Source organism: Crocuta crocuta, unplaced genomic scaffold (assembly GCF_008692635.1).
Source record: "Crocuta crocuta isolate KB4526 unplaced genomic scaffold, BGI_CrCroc_1.0 scaffold125, whole genome shotgun sequence".
Classification (NCBI taxonomy): Eukaryota; Metazoa; Chordata; class Mammalia; order Carnivora; family Hyaenidae; genus Crocuta; species Crocuta crocuta.
In genome coordinates, this window is record NW_027531143.1 from 1648522 (window position 1) to 1663203 (window position 14682).

General features: G+C 35.6%; 1 protein-coding gene across 1 annotated transcript in view; it reads right to left on the reverse strand.

Moving 5' to 3' along the window:
• Positions 1-14682, reverse strand: part of ZZZ3 (zinc finger ZZ-type containing 3) — a 91173-nt gene that overhangs the window by 76333 nt on the left and 158 nt on the right. The gene's annotated exons all lie outside the window — the stretch shown is intronic.

Below are 14682 nucleotides of genomic sequence, written 5' to 3' on the forward strand. Positions count from 1 at the left end.
CACAAATGCCAAATTCCTAAACCTGATTATCAAACTTCAGACTAAACACATCCCTCAGGAACCACTGCCAAAAATGTCACTTCATTCCACTGTTTTAAGTGCATGGCCAAACTTCCTACAGTAAGAAAACTCAGAGTATAAAACACTATTTACCAAGGAACACATGACATAAAAAGATGTCAAGTGTCATCAAATCCCCTATGAGTTTTATGTTCTCCTGCCTTAGAGTCTATTTTCTGGTTTTATTAGACTGACGTGCTGCCTACTGTGCTAAGGAGGCACCTTATTTTCTGGTTTTAATATCAAACACTTACCACTAAAGTCTTTTATCTTTTTATATATTTTCTTTCTACAAGACCCCTTTTCCTAATCAGTATGTTCACCAGAAGATAAAAGCATCAAAATATTATAGAAGATACCTAAATTCGATATTCCAAATTAAATCCTGCTTTATATCTAAGTCAGTTTTGATGTTTTCATTTTTCACTAAAAAGTTTTATCTTTATCAAGAAGAAACAAATTAATGTAATTTCAGCATCAATTTCATCATATAGAGCTATGGAAATTTTTTTTTCTGGTGTTTATTTTGAGAGAGAGAGAGAGCATGAGAAGGAAAGGGACAGGGGGTGGGGGTGGGGGGGAGGCAGGCTCTGTGCTAATAGCAGCGAGCCCAATGAGGGGCTCGAGCAGTGGAAGGACAGAGAGGAGAGAGAGAATCCTAAGCAAACTCCCTGCTCTCAGCACAGAGCCCCAACAGAGGCTCAATCTTATGAACTGGGAGATCATAACGAAGCAGGCTCTGTGCTAACAGCAGCAAAGGAAAGAGAGGAGGAGAGAGAGAATCCTAAGCAATCTCCCTGCTCTCAGCACAGAGCCCCAACAGAGGCTCAATCTTATGAACTGGGAGATTGTAACCTAAACCGAAATCAAGAATCTGTAGCTTAATCAACTAAGCCACCCAGATGCCCCTAAAATAACCTTTCTTAAAAAGTTTGAAGGGGTGCCTGGCTCAGTTAAGTGGCGACATTTGGTCCCCCTGGTCTCTGCTCACGTCATCATCTTGTGGTTCATATGAGTTCTAGCCCCCTGCCAGGCTTTGTGCTACTGTGTGGAGCCTGCTTGGGAATCTCTTTCTCTTTCTCTGTTCCTCCCCTGCTTGTGTGTGGACACTATCTTGCAAAATAAACTTAAAAAAAAGTGTTAAAAAGGGGGGCGGGGCGCCAGGTTGGCTCAGTTGGTGGAGCTTGTGACTGTTGGTCTTGGGGCTGTGTGTTAGAGCCCCATATTGGATGTGGAGATTACTTAATTTTACAAACACAACTACATATTTATCCAAAGCATTAATAAAAATATTTAAAAGGACAAGGACAAAAATAGCCATTTTAGATATATCTCTACGTTCGATACTGATTCCTTTTGAACACTTTTTAAAGTTGTTGTTGTTCTTAATGCTGATAAGCTAACCTGTACATCTGTACCTCACCTTCAAGGATGGAAAATGATTTCAAAAACCACTATTTTCTTTTTTAAAAATAAGATCTTATAACTTTCTAGCCTTATGACATACTTTGAGTCACCACAAACTAAGTAGGCTCCACACCCAACGTGGGGCTTAAACTTAAAACTCTGAGATCTAGGGTCTCCTGCTCTACCTGAGCCAGCCAGGCACACCCAGAGTCACCCCAAATTAACAAAAGCTATCAACACTTCTCAGTTCCTTTATGTCACTTAGATGATCTAAAACCTGTGCAGCATTAGCCAGATAGGTAGAAAAGGACTCTCGGAATCCAATCAAGTGGTGAAGCAACTTGGATTTACAGAACTTGTTCAGGCAATGGAGTTAAAAAGCAGTTACAAAATATTTACAAAAGGCCTTAAACATGAATTCAGAAGAAGCCAAAATGGCACTGTCTGGTTGGAGTTTCAGTTATCATAGAGATGAGTGTTAAAGGTTCAATGTACTCTCTCTGTGGCTTAAGAAAAACCACCTGGACAAAGGCAGCTTCCAAGGCCAATGTCAGGCTGATAATCAGATGGTAACTGATTAGTCTGACAGTAAGATGATAAGAGATGGTAACTGATCTCTGGTCATAAACTGTGTCACAGAAATTTCAACTTGTTTGAGACAACAAAACGGTTTCCTTAAGTACTACCAACCTCCAAAGCAAACTGGAACTAAATAATGAAATTAAGTATGTCCAGGGGTGCCTGGGTGGCTTAGTTGGTTAAGCGTCCGACTTTCGCTTAGGTCACGATCTCACGGTTCGTGGGTTCGAGCCCCGCGTCGGGCTCTGTGCTGACTGCCAGCTCAGAGCCTGAAGCCTGTTTCAGTCTGTGACTCCCTCTCTCTCTGACCCTCCCCTGCTCGCGCTGTCTCTCTCTCTCCTAGAAATAAAAATAAACATTTAAAAAAAAAAATTAAGTATGTCAAACCCACAATATCAGAATGTCTTATGTTAGATTTTAAAACTATTCTATATATATTTTTTTCATTCTTGTCATGTTTGAGAACCTTAACCTTATAGAATCTGACAGACTTATGATTCGAAATTTAAAATAGTAACTGAAGTTTAAAGGTGTGTGTTTGCTTAATAAGCAATACTAGAGGGGCGCCTGGGTGGCTTAGTCGGTTAAGCATCCGACTTTCGCTTAGGTCATGATCTCACGGTTCATGGGTTCGAGCCCCGCGTCGGGCTCTGTGCTGACTGCCAGCTCAGAGCCTGGAGCCTGTTTCAGTCTGTGACTCCCTCTCTCTCTGACCCTCCCCTGCTCACGCTGTCTCTCTCTCTCTCTCTAGAAATAAATAAAAACCTTAAAAAAAAAAAATTTAAAAAAAAAAAATAAGCAATACTAGAATGTCGAAGAGAACTTGTGACTCACTACATTTACAAATTTCACTTCTTAACTTTAAAAGAGTTTTAAGTATTCAAAAAGGTCCTGCTTGTTGAAATTTTATATTACTCCATAGGGCATATAAAGTGCTAAAAAGTAAAATAAAATCCAGTACATTAAATGCATAAAGAATTAAGCAGCAGTAGTACTAATAGCTAAAATTTCAATGAGCATTTCTTTTTTCCCAAAGAGCATTTTCCTAGTGTCCAACATTGTTGCAAGTATTTTATATTTTAAATTCACTCATTCAGCAGTCACTAAAGCATCCACCATGAACAAGGCATCATTCCAGACTGAGAACTAAACCACTGAATAAAACATAATTTCAACCTTCATGGATCTTATAATTTAATGAGAAGAGACAATAAATATCAGTAATGATAATTACTATGAAGAAAAATAAAACCAAGGAAAGTGTAGGAAAGGGGGGAGCTATTTTAGATGGCATAATGAAGGTAACATCACTGAGTACCATTCACACAGAAGTCTATGTAAATGATACCACTTGGAAACTCCCTCTTCAAAAAAAAACCTCTATACCAGGTGGCACTTGAGAAGAAATAAGCCATGCAAATATGCAAGGAAAGTATTACAGGAAAAGAAAACAAGCACACCAACCATTTTACCTGGGAAAGGTGTGTGAAGGGAGATTTAATCTTTTCACTAGAATAAGTGATTTAATACAGTATTTTTTTCTGTTTCTTAAAAGTTAAAAAAGGCTTATGCATTAATATTTTTAAATAGGTTTTTACTACTACACTGTAGTCTGGCACTATACTCAAGGACTTCTAAATATACCAGCTGACTTTTTTTTGGATCTTTATAGGCTGAAGGTTAGAATGAATTAAAACTAGGCAAAAGTTAATCTTTTTGGACTGATGAAAATGTTCTAAAACAGGACTATGGAGTTGGTTGCAAACCACTGCAAATTTACTAAAAAAAAAAAAAAAAATCACTAAATTGTACACTTAGAAGAATAGGACTCAGAAATCCTCCCTTCAAAAAAAATTCTATAATTAATAAAGTGACCAGAATGTTCCTTTCTTATACTACCTTGATATTAACACCAGCATTTAGATCTCCTACTCTGCAAATCTTCATGGCCTACTTGAAATTGAACCCAAAAGTTCAATTTTAGCACAACGGGGACTTGAGGTACTGAACTACACTGTGGTCCTCTTAAATAAACAAATACAGGGGCGCCTGGGTGGCTTAGTAGGTTGAGCGTCCGACTTTCGCTTAGGTCATGATCTCACGGTTCGTGGGTTCGAGCCCCGCGTCGGGCTCTGTGCTGACTGCCAGCTCAGAGCCTGGAGCCTGTTTCAGCCTGTGACTCCCTCTCTCTCTGACCCTCCCCTGCTCGCGCTGTCTCTCTCTCTCTCTCCTAGAAATAAATAAAACATTAAAAAAAAATAAAAAAATAAAATAAACAAATACAGTCCTTGAATACAGGACACTTACCAGTGTGCAAAATTTCATCGGAAACCCTATCCACTAAGGGCTGTCTCATTAAAATTACATGTAAGGACAAAATATGTAAGAGAACAATTTGGATAAGTAACACCTGATGATTAAACTTAAGAGAATGTATTTTTAAAGACCAAAATATTCAGATCGTATCTACTTCCAGTTTTGTTTTTCTACCTAAAACACAGTATTTTAGCAAAAACAGTCCTGGAATATAAGACCTTGAAGAAAATTCAGGTCACTGTAAAATAGAATACAAAAAAAAATTAGAAACAACATACACTACGGTGCTGAAACAACAAGGAAGGACAAATATAAAGCAACATAAACGGTCCTATAATACCTCACTCCAAAAGCAGAGTTTGAATGTTTAGGTTCCTATCCCATTGAGAAAAACAGTAACCATCCTTACTATGTTGTTGAGAAGACTGAATGGTGAATACAATATTTATATGCATCTAGTACAGAGCAAATCTTCAGTAACTCTTAATTTTTATTACTTGTTTTTGTTTTTTTGTTTAAAGTAAGCTCTACATCCAAAGTGGGCCTTGAACTCACAACCTCAAAATCTACCTACAGAGCCAGCCAGGTGCCCCAATATGTATTTCTTCTATAATTTTTTTTTTTAACTCTAAACTCTACTCCCAACATGGGGCTCAAACCTACCAACTCAAGATCGAGTCACATGATCCACCAACCAAGGCAGCCAAACACCCCTAGTTTCATAATCATCATCTACAGCAACCCTACACAATCTCCAATATACATTTTAAATGCCTGGGACCCTCGTTAAAATGAGACTGTTATTCAGGAGATTTGGGTTGGGCCTGAAATTTGCATTTTTAACAAATTCAAGTGCCCAGGAAGGACACTTTTGAATTACACCCAGGGTTCTGAAAATTCAGCACATATCGGAATCACCTGAAGGGCTAGTTTAAAACACAGATTTCTGGGTTACAGCCCAGAGTCTGGGAGAAAATGCATTTGTAACAAGTTCCCATATGCTGCTATCCTGCTATTCCCATTTTGAGAACCACTGCTTGAAACTTCTCAGCTACAATGTACATCAGAATCACTTGTGGGATATGTGTTTATTGTTTATAGGTGGGTGCCCTGACTAGTATTAGTCCTCAAAGTGTGGTCTCCTGGTAAATCTGAAACTGTAGCAGTAGGGGATAGCCATCCATTATTTAAAACAAACCTTACTGATGATTATGATGCATGCTAAAGTCTGACAACCACTGCTTATCATTACAAATAAATCAGAATTTCCTTGACAAAATTTTGCTAACTACAGGAAGATAAGTACCTACCTATGTGGCTTAACTCTAACTGGGAGTGTCCTGACTCATTCGCCAAGTAAGAACAGCATTTACTTGGATCACGAGGTGGCTCGGTCTTGGTTAAGTGCGGGCCTTCAGCTCAGGTCATGATGTCACAGTTTGTGGGTTAGAGTCCCTGCACTGGGCTCTGCACTGCAGGTGTGGAGGCTGCTTGGAATTCTCTCTTTCTCTCTCTCCCCCCGCCCATAATAAATAAACTTTGAAAAAAAAAACACAATTTATTCAGATTTAGCGTTTAACTCTATAACAGTTAAAAAAGTCCATTACTCTCTCCTTCATTCTTCAAGAGATGTTCTCCCATATCATGATGTTCCCGTGAAGTCAGACATTTAAAATCTCCAGGCAAAAAGAAAACTTTAGAAATTAGTCTAAAACTTTGTATAACATTTAATTTCTACACAAGCTCAGCAAATAAAAGATCACTAGAGTCCAAAATGTAGGTGCATGCTACTCTTAAATTATTCTGGAACAAAATTCTTAATTTGAATAGTTACAGGCCATTTATAATATTCTGGTCCTTAGCTATTACTGACTGATCATGAACAAAATTAGTTTACAAAGAAAATTAAGTGTCTCTTCCAGGCTAACTGTGGGACTTATATGAAAGAAAAATTAAGTGGAGAAACACAAAATATCTTTCATTATGCCTTTTTTCAAGTTAAAAAAGTAAAATAGAAGGGGTAGAAAAGAAAATGGAAACGGAGAATTTGTGACAAGAAAGTTGCACTTATATTTGAAGGCTGCCTGAAAGAGGATATAAACTAGGTAAAAGGCTTTTAGCTGATTCTCAATTTTTTAATAACCTGTAACTTGATTTTATAATATGCACACCACAATGTTACACTGTTTATAAATATAAAATAAGTATTTTAAAAGTAAAATGGCTTAAACAAATTGGGACATTTTTCTTGGGGAGAGAGACCCTCACAATATTCTTTAAAATAACAGAGGATACCACAGGGTGTCTGTCATAAAAATTAGAATAGGAATCACTGCTTGAAAGGAATTCAAAGAATGAAAAGAAAGCTGCCAAGTCATAGGATAAAAAGTCCAAAAAGCCATTAGCTGGTCAGGAATGCTGTACCGAAATGTTCAAAACAAAATTATTAAGGGGAGGTGGGGAGGAAACTGAAGTACTACTGCAGGCCAATCAGAGACACAAATTAAAAGTATCCTCTTTGCCCAAATTACACTAAAACACACAAAGGGTCTACCAATTTATCTGAAAACAAGAAAGCAAGGCTTTTCTTTGATGCCCTCTTCTAAGAGGTTTTTTTTTTAATCTTTATTTGAGAGACAGAGAGAGACAGAGAGAGAGAACAAGGGAGGAACAGAGAGAGAGAGGGAGACACAGAATCCCAAGCAGGCTCCAGGCTGAGCTGTCAGCATAGAGCCCAACAAGGGGCTCGAACTCAAACCAGAAGATCATGACCTAAGCAGAAGTTAGGCACTCAACCGACTGAGCCACCCAGGCACCCCAAGAGTCCGTAAAATCTTGAATGCGATGAGGAAAATTCTAAGTCAAAGAGCTGAGATCTCCAGGTATAAATTACGTTGACTTCTACGATTTCTAAAGCAGAATAAAAATGCAATGATGTTGATAAACAATATTAAAGTTCAAAAACAGGCAAAAATATTCTATAGTACCAAACATCAAAATAATGGTTTCCCATGGGACGGGAGTAGTGTTTAATGACCAGAATACGACACAAAACAGTTTTTGAGATTCTGATAATGTGCTGCTTCCTAGTAATGATTACACAGGTACGTTTACATTTTGAAAATTCAGTAAACTATACACTTAGGTATACTTTGTGTACACTATACTATAATCATATTTACATTTATTTAAAAGCAGGGAGCAAATAAAGGACTTTTCTCCCTCAGAAAATGAAATGTTACTGCAAAAACAAGCATTAAAATTTTCTATTTAGTTGAGCCAGCTGAGATTAAGAATTACAGGGGCACCTGGCTGGCTCAGTCAGAACAGCATTCGATTGATGATCTCAGGGTTGTGAGTTCCAACCCTGGATTGGGTGTAGAGATTATTTAAATAAAGAAGGAAACTTTAAAAATTACAAGTTTGGGGTGACTATAGTTAAGATAGATAAGTATTACAAAGTTCCTTAAGGGATATCAGTTAGATCAATCTCACAAATACACGCATCTTTCGCAGAAGAAAAAAATCTTAGCACCTCCCTCTATAACACTGTCAAGCTAAAAAAAAAAAAAAATTATTTCACCTTATTTCTGAAACACAATAAATCTGCTTCCTAATGGAGAAGTGTATATAGGAACTGCAAGATAGGTTTTCCTTAAGCTTCTGACCAATTTAAAAAAATTAAAAAACTAGTAAGAAAAGTGTAAGTGCGTGCCAGAATACAATTAGCAACTTTTATTCCTGGATCACTTCAGTGCTATCTTGTAAAATCAACTTATTCCTTATGAAGTAAGCAGAATTCCTTCTGATAGCAATAAAAGGTATAAATTATGTTTCAATCCCTTTAAATCTCATCCCAATCCAAGTCAGAAAGAAATTTCATCCCATCATTCACCTGCAATTCTCTTTATGTAATCCCCAAGCACAGGACACACATTTTTTCAAATATTTATTATGATTTCACACTCACAAAGTTAATCTGGTTTTCTTCCTAGCATTAATGTAATCACACCAATCTGTAAACAACAGAAAATGTTAGTCATTACTTAATAAAATATTAGCTTTGGAACCTTCAGCTTTAAAGTGTAAATAGGTAAAAATAGCTTCCTTTCTTAAAAAATTATTTCAAGATCTTGAATACTTTGTAAAGAAAAAAAACCACACTTCCATAAACAATAAAAACTTTCGATATTAAAAATGTTCTCCTTAGCATAGATGCCCTCACTAATGCTCACCTGGAATTTCTTATTCATTATTAAGTGTCAGTAAACATGCCATACTGCTGTTCTTAACAATTGAAAAAGAAAGGTATTATGACTCTGTAACTTAATTTCTAGATCTGCCAATTAGCACTTTTTCATTAAACAGATTAGAGGCTAATAATGATGTCACACTACACATTGCTATTTAATAAAGGAAACACTTTAAGCAAACATCCTAAATTGTTGACCTTGGCAGTTTAATTCTCTAAGTCCACAAAAATTTACCAAAGTAGTTTTTCTCTTTATTACCTCTAATACTGTACTCTTAAGTAGTTTCATATTTTGTCCATTCAAGAAAGGAGAAATTGCTTCATTTAATTCTACTTAATTCTGTGGTATGGGAAAAGAAATTCAAGTTTTGACTGATAAGAAAAGGAGTTATAAAACACTGTTTTGTACAGAATAAGCTTTATTATCCTCAATTTGCAGAACGCTCTTAAAAATCAGTACAAAAACAAATATCACAATAAAAAGACACCAGGTCAAAAGATAAATGTGTCATAAGAATCATCTAAAAATCAATGCTAACATTTTTTTAAGTCTGGGGTAAAAATATAAAATAAAAAACATTTAAAATGTAAAAATAAAACACGAAACAATGGAAAATAAAAATTATTTAATACAGTTGAGACAATTACCAATTTGGAGGAAAACATTTATATTCTCACTTCACACCAATACCAGATGGGGTAAAAAGTTAAATTTATTTAAATCTAACTTAGAAAAACTAAAAGAGACCGTTATTAAATCAGTATTGTTTATTTATTACATTTCCAGAGAAGCAATTTCAGAAGTTCAAAAGTGAACAAACTTAGGTCAAAAGATTTGATTACTTACATTAATTTTGAAATTGTTTATCTTAATTTACAAACAATATACATCTGTTAAGCGTGTTTCACCTTAGTAGTAATCTAAGGAAAAAAAAGTGGTATAACTTATACCTTACTAAGTATTTATAAATAATACTTAATGTAGAAGTAAAGAGTAATAGCCACTTCAACATGAACATAAATTGATCCTTTTGATAAATAGTGTGACAAATAGGTTTTAAAAGCCTTTAAAAATACACCTAAAAATCACTTCTGATGTTGGCAATATACTAGGAGATACTACTATATACAGGAAAATATCTTATGTATAAACGTTCTTCACACTGTTATTTATAATACGCAAAAAATTAGGATGGGGAATGATACATGGGACATCATGCAACCATTTATAATTATGGTTATGAAGGCTCATTGTGAGAATGGAAAATTGTTACCCAACATTAGGTTAGAAAGTATGACATGGCATTAAATATGTTTTATCCACAAGTATATAAAAGATGTATTTTTTAAATAATGCAAGAAATATATCAAGATTTTAATATGGTTATATTAATTCCTCACATTTAAAATCCTCAAGCCAGTCATTAAAGTCATTAAAACACACCACATAACACACTTTATACCTAAATCAAATACTATTTACCATTACACTACCAATGAAGAGAACATACAGTTTAAACTCATATTAAAAGAGACTGAAAAGGCAAGCAAAGCAACAAAGAAAATCCACTACAAAATGAAACAGTTCTCACCTTGGAAAACTCATCAGGGCTAAGGATGGAGACTTGGTATCATGGTTCAAAACTAAAGGGGCACCTGGGTGGCTCAGCTGGTTAAGCGTCGAACTCTTGATTTTGGCTCAGTTCATGATCTCACAGTTTACGAGATTGAGCCCTGTATCACGCTCTGCACTGACAGCATGGAGCCTGCTTGGGATTCTCTCTCTGCCCCTTCCCCACACACTCTCTCAAAATAATTAAACAAACATTTAAAAAAACACAAAACTATAGGGGCGCCTGGGTGGCTCAGTCAGTTAGGTGTCCAACTTCAACTTAGGTCATAATCTCACAGTTCATGAGTTTCAGCCCCACGTCCACTCTGTGCTGACAACCTGGAGCCTGCCTCTGCTTCTGTGTCTGTGTCTCTCTCTGCCTCTCCCCTATTCACACTGTTTCTTTTTGAAAAATAAACAAACATTAAAAAATATTTTTTTAAACCACAGAACTTAATTATACGAACTGCTCATTTACTACTTCTAATTATTTGCTTTGAAAATTTCTTTATTAGTAACGGTGCTAGTCTTTAGACAACTGGTTATTACTGACATCAAATATTAAATGTAATAGAACCTTATTTAGGAGGTTATCCCTTGAAATAATATGGAAATTAATAAATAGATAAAAGCAGTAAAATAAAACAAAGGAAATGTCACACACAACAGCATCATTTTTATTTGGTATCATCAGATGAGTTCTATAGGTCAATTTTCCAGAAAGTTGAAATGCATTAATTAAGAAAGCTTTGAAAATGTTTTCCCTTCTAATAATCTTTTAAAAAGACACCAATTTCTCACTTCCTTAAACACAGTACACAGAATAAAAGTTTATGATTAAGGTCATCATGTGACACACCATGGACTACACTGCTCTGCAATACTGTGATTCCCTCAGAAGGTAATGATTACAGAACTGTATGTCTCTGTGTAATGGCCTTAAAGCACTATTCTTCTATTCTCCTAAAATAGTTCCATCTATTTTTTAATAGTTTTTCTTCCTTTTCTCTTGAAACATAATGACATTTCAGCTCTCAGTGTGCCTAACTCCAGTGGCCAATCCTGTGGATTTTGATCTGTGGGATAAAAAATCAGATAGCCAATCCTGTTGGGGCTGCAAAACTTATTTACTCCACTTAGGGATTTCTGAATAAAGACTGCAGGCTTATGGTATTTGCTTACAGTTATTTTGACGGCTCAGGATTCCTGCTGTTTCAAATGGCTAAGATCACTATATCACTCAAAAAATGTTTGCTGAATTACATAAATATTACAGAGTTTCTAATAATAATGACTGAACAGTTTAATAGTCTCCTCAGGGAAAGTTACTGAACTCACTGGTCTCTGACAAGACAAAAAAAGACCTACCTAAATGAGAAAGAACAGCTGAAAAGAAAAAAACAGAAAGAGGTGAGAAGGACAAGTTCAAAAAAAATAGCAAAGTCTATACTTACATGGTATTAGAAGTCAACACTTAACACTCTGGGAAATATTCACTGTTCACTGTTTTTAAAGTATAATTACAGTAGTTATCAGTGTTAACTACAGAAATTTGCACCACAATGTATACCACATCTATATTAAATACTACTTTAAAAGCCGAAAAGTCTTCCAGCAAATACTCCTTGTAGTTAAACCCAAACTCAATTTTCACATGAAATTAGATTTTTTAAAAAAAAGCACCTGCAACATATTTTCATTGACATTTCTAGCCAAGTAAGTTCCAGCAATCTCTCTCAGACACTGGTTCAAGTACAGGTAAGAAATAAAATTTATATTCTCGATATAGTAATATGTAACATAGGAATCACACTATAGTTTACAAAGTTATACATCTATGAAAGTTAGTATTGTGTCAGTCCCTAAGAAAAAAATCCAAGTGAGGACAGAGCAGTATTGTATTATCAATGTTATTAATTTCCTCTAATCACTGAAGCTCATCAGCTCTCACAGATCACTTTTATGACAGTTAATAAATGAGAAAAAGAAAAATAAAATTTCTTGGTTATTTAACTCAAGCAAACTCTAATCATAAAATATACTGCTCCTCCTCCTTAGATTTTTCTCAGGATATTTCTATCCAGTATTTCAGATAAACACTCATCTCTAAAAGACTAGAATTCCCAAAATCCACTACCAGAAAGTTTATAAAACAAAACTGTAAGAAACATATAGTACTGCAAGGATCAGATGCACATGGGAACTACCTTACACTTTAGGCCCAATTACCAAGCATTACTTTGTAGATACCTTTTGCAAAGGCCATTATAGAATTGTGAACTTTGAGATTATTGCCATTTTGACAATTTCCTACTTCTAAAAATAATAAAATATATACAACAAATGTTACTTAACAAGAGGGCTTTACCTAACTAAAGAATCCACAAACTTGTAATTAAATATCAAACTCAATTGCCGATTTTTTATGACAAGTGATATCAAGCAATTTTGAGATGGTCTGAAAACAGCCTAAAAATGTAAAGAGAAAAAAAAAAAAAAGCCTGAAATTACGGATTCCAAATTCTGGTATGAGACTCAAATTGCCCACCAACCACCATGAATCTGCCTAGTCTTGGACCATGGCCCTGTCAAACTTCTACCATCCTCTCTTTTCTGTGCAATCTCTCCAATTCCATTTCAATATCACACTAAAGACTCCCATGTTTCCTTTTCCTCTTTCCCACATCACACCTTTCAACACTCATTTTCACTCCCTTTCTTACTTGAACAATTACAATAGAAAATCACACTGTCCAAGAAGAATAGACACTTTTATGTAACTGATAAATAACACTGCTAGTAAGTGTGGGGGGGTGGGGAAGGAGAATACAAAAAACAATCATAAAATGTTGCAACTTCTGAGTATATGTACATTTGTTTGTATTAATTAGTGATATACTACCACTTTACTGTTGAGCTCACTAAATTGCATGGTCAGAACTATTTAAATGAGCTGGTAACTTTTTAAATACTAAACATAAAAGTATTAAGCTCAACTGACAACATATTTATTTCTTTAAATTCTATTTTATTTTGGTGCAAAGCTACCAGCATACGAAATCTCCAGGATGAAAATAATGCCATCACTCACAATACTGTCATAAAACTGCACCAAAAAGTCGGTACAATTTTCTGTTTGGGGCGCAGTGCACTGAGAGTCTGACTTTTGATTTCAGCTCAGGTCATGTTCTCACGTTTCGTGCCTAAGATTGAGGCCCGTGAAGGTCTTGGTGCTTGAAGCGTGCATCCTGCTAGGGATTCTTTCTCTTTCTCTGCCCCTACCTCTCTTTCTCTCAAAATAAATAAGTAAACAAAAACACCTATTTTTAAAGAAAATGCACATATATTTATCGAGGCAATAGGTATGTATCACTAAATAAAAATTTAGCAGAGTACAAAAATTTTTACTGATAGCTAATGTTGTGATAGTGTATCTCAAAACACCACTTCACTTCCTCCTCTTTCTTAAAAAAAAAAAATACATGAAATAAAACACAGCTACTGCTAAGAGTGGTTACAGCAATTTAAGACTGAGTAAGGCAACTCAGTAAGAGTGTAACAGGGAGCGTTTTACTATATATATTTCTCTGTATCAAGTGTAAAGGCAAATAACACTTCTGTAGTTTAAAAAAATTTTTTGAGTGGATTACCTAGTTATCTCATTAGTTTTGTAATTAACTCCCCACTACGAACACTAAATAAATCCAAAAACTGTTCAAAAACAGAAAAGTTGCTATACTGTAAATTTATTTCTGATTAAGACACTGAAGGTTGGAGAAAAAATTAATTTTATGTCACACTCATTTAAAAAAAAAACCCGAACTCAAACTTTGATACCAAAGTTTATGAAGAGAAGTTTGGTTTTAACTAAAATTTTGACTTAAACCATTCCATTATTACCTTAACCATGTGACCTAAAACAAGCATCCTTGAACATCGAAGATGGCAACTTCATAATACAGTAGTAATCAAAATCATATCGATAATTATGAGTTAATAGGCACGTACAAAATTAAAAGAACGATTTTATTCTGACATCAGGTATTGTCAGAGATGTAAGTGCTCCTTCCAAATACTGCCAAAAGTTACTGTACACACAAAGTTAGTTAGAGTCACGAGGAAGTTATCAATGACCAGGTAAGTCGGAGTAAATGATGCTCAGAGAGAAAAACTAGAAGGCGCATAGTTTTAAGCGTCTGAGAATGACCAGTGGAGAAAGGTACTGCGGCAGAAACAAGCGACAGAACGGTTAACAGGTTTGGAATTCTTTAGAAAATGGCAACAAGGGAGAAAACTGACATGAACGTTTGAAAGTAAGAGCAACGCTATCCAATGGAATCATCACGACAGCGCAAGCATGGCTCTGGACTTCCAGGGAGTAGAGCGAGGGGGTGGAACTATCACCGGTGGGGGAAAGGGGCCGGGGCTGAGGGGTGCAGAGGCCTCTGCAGGTGGC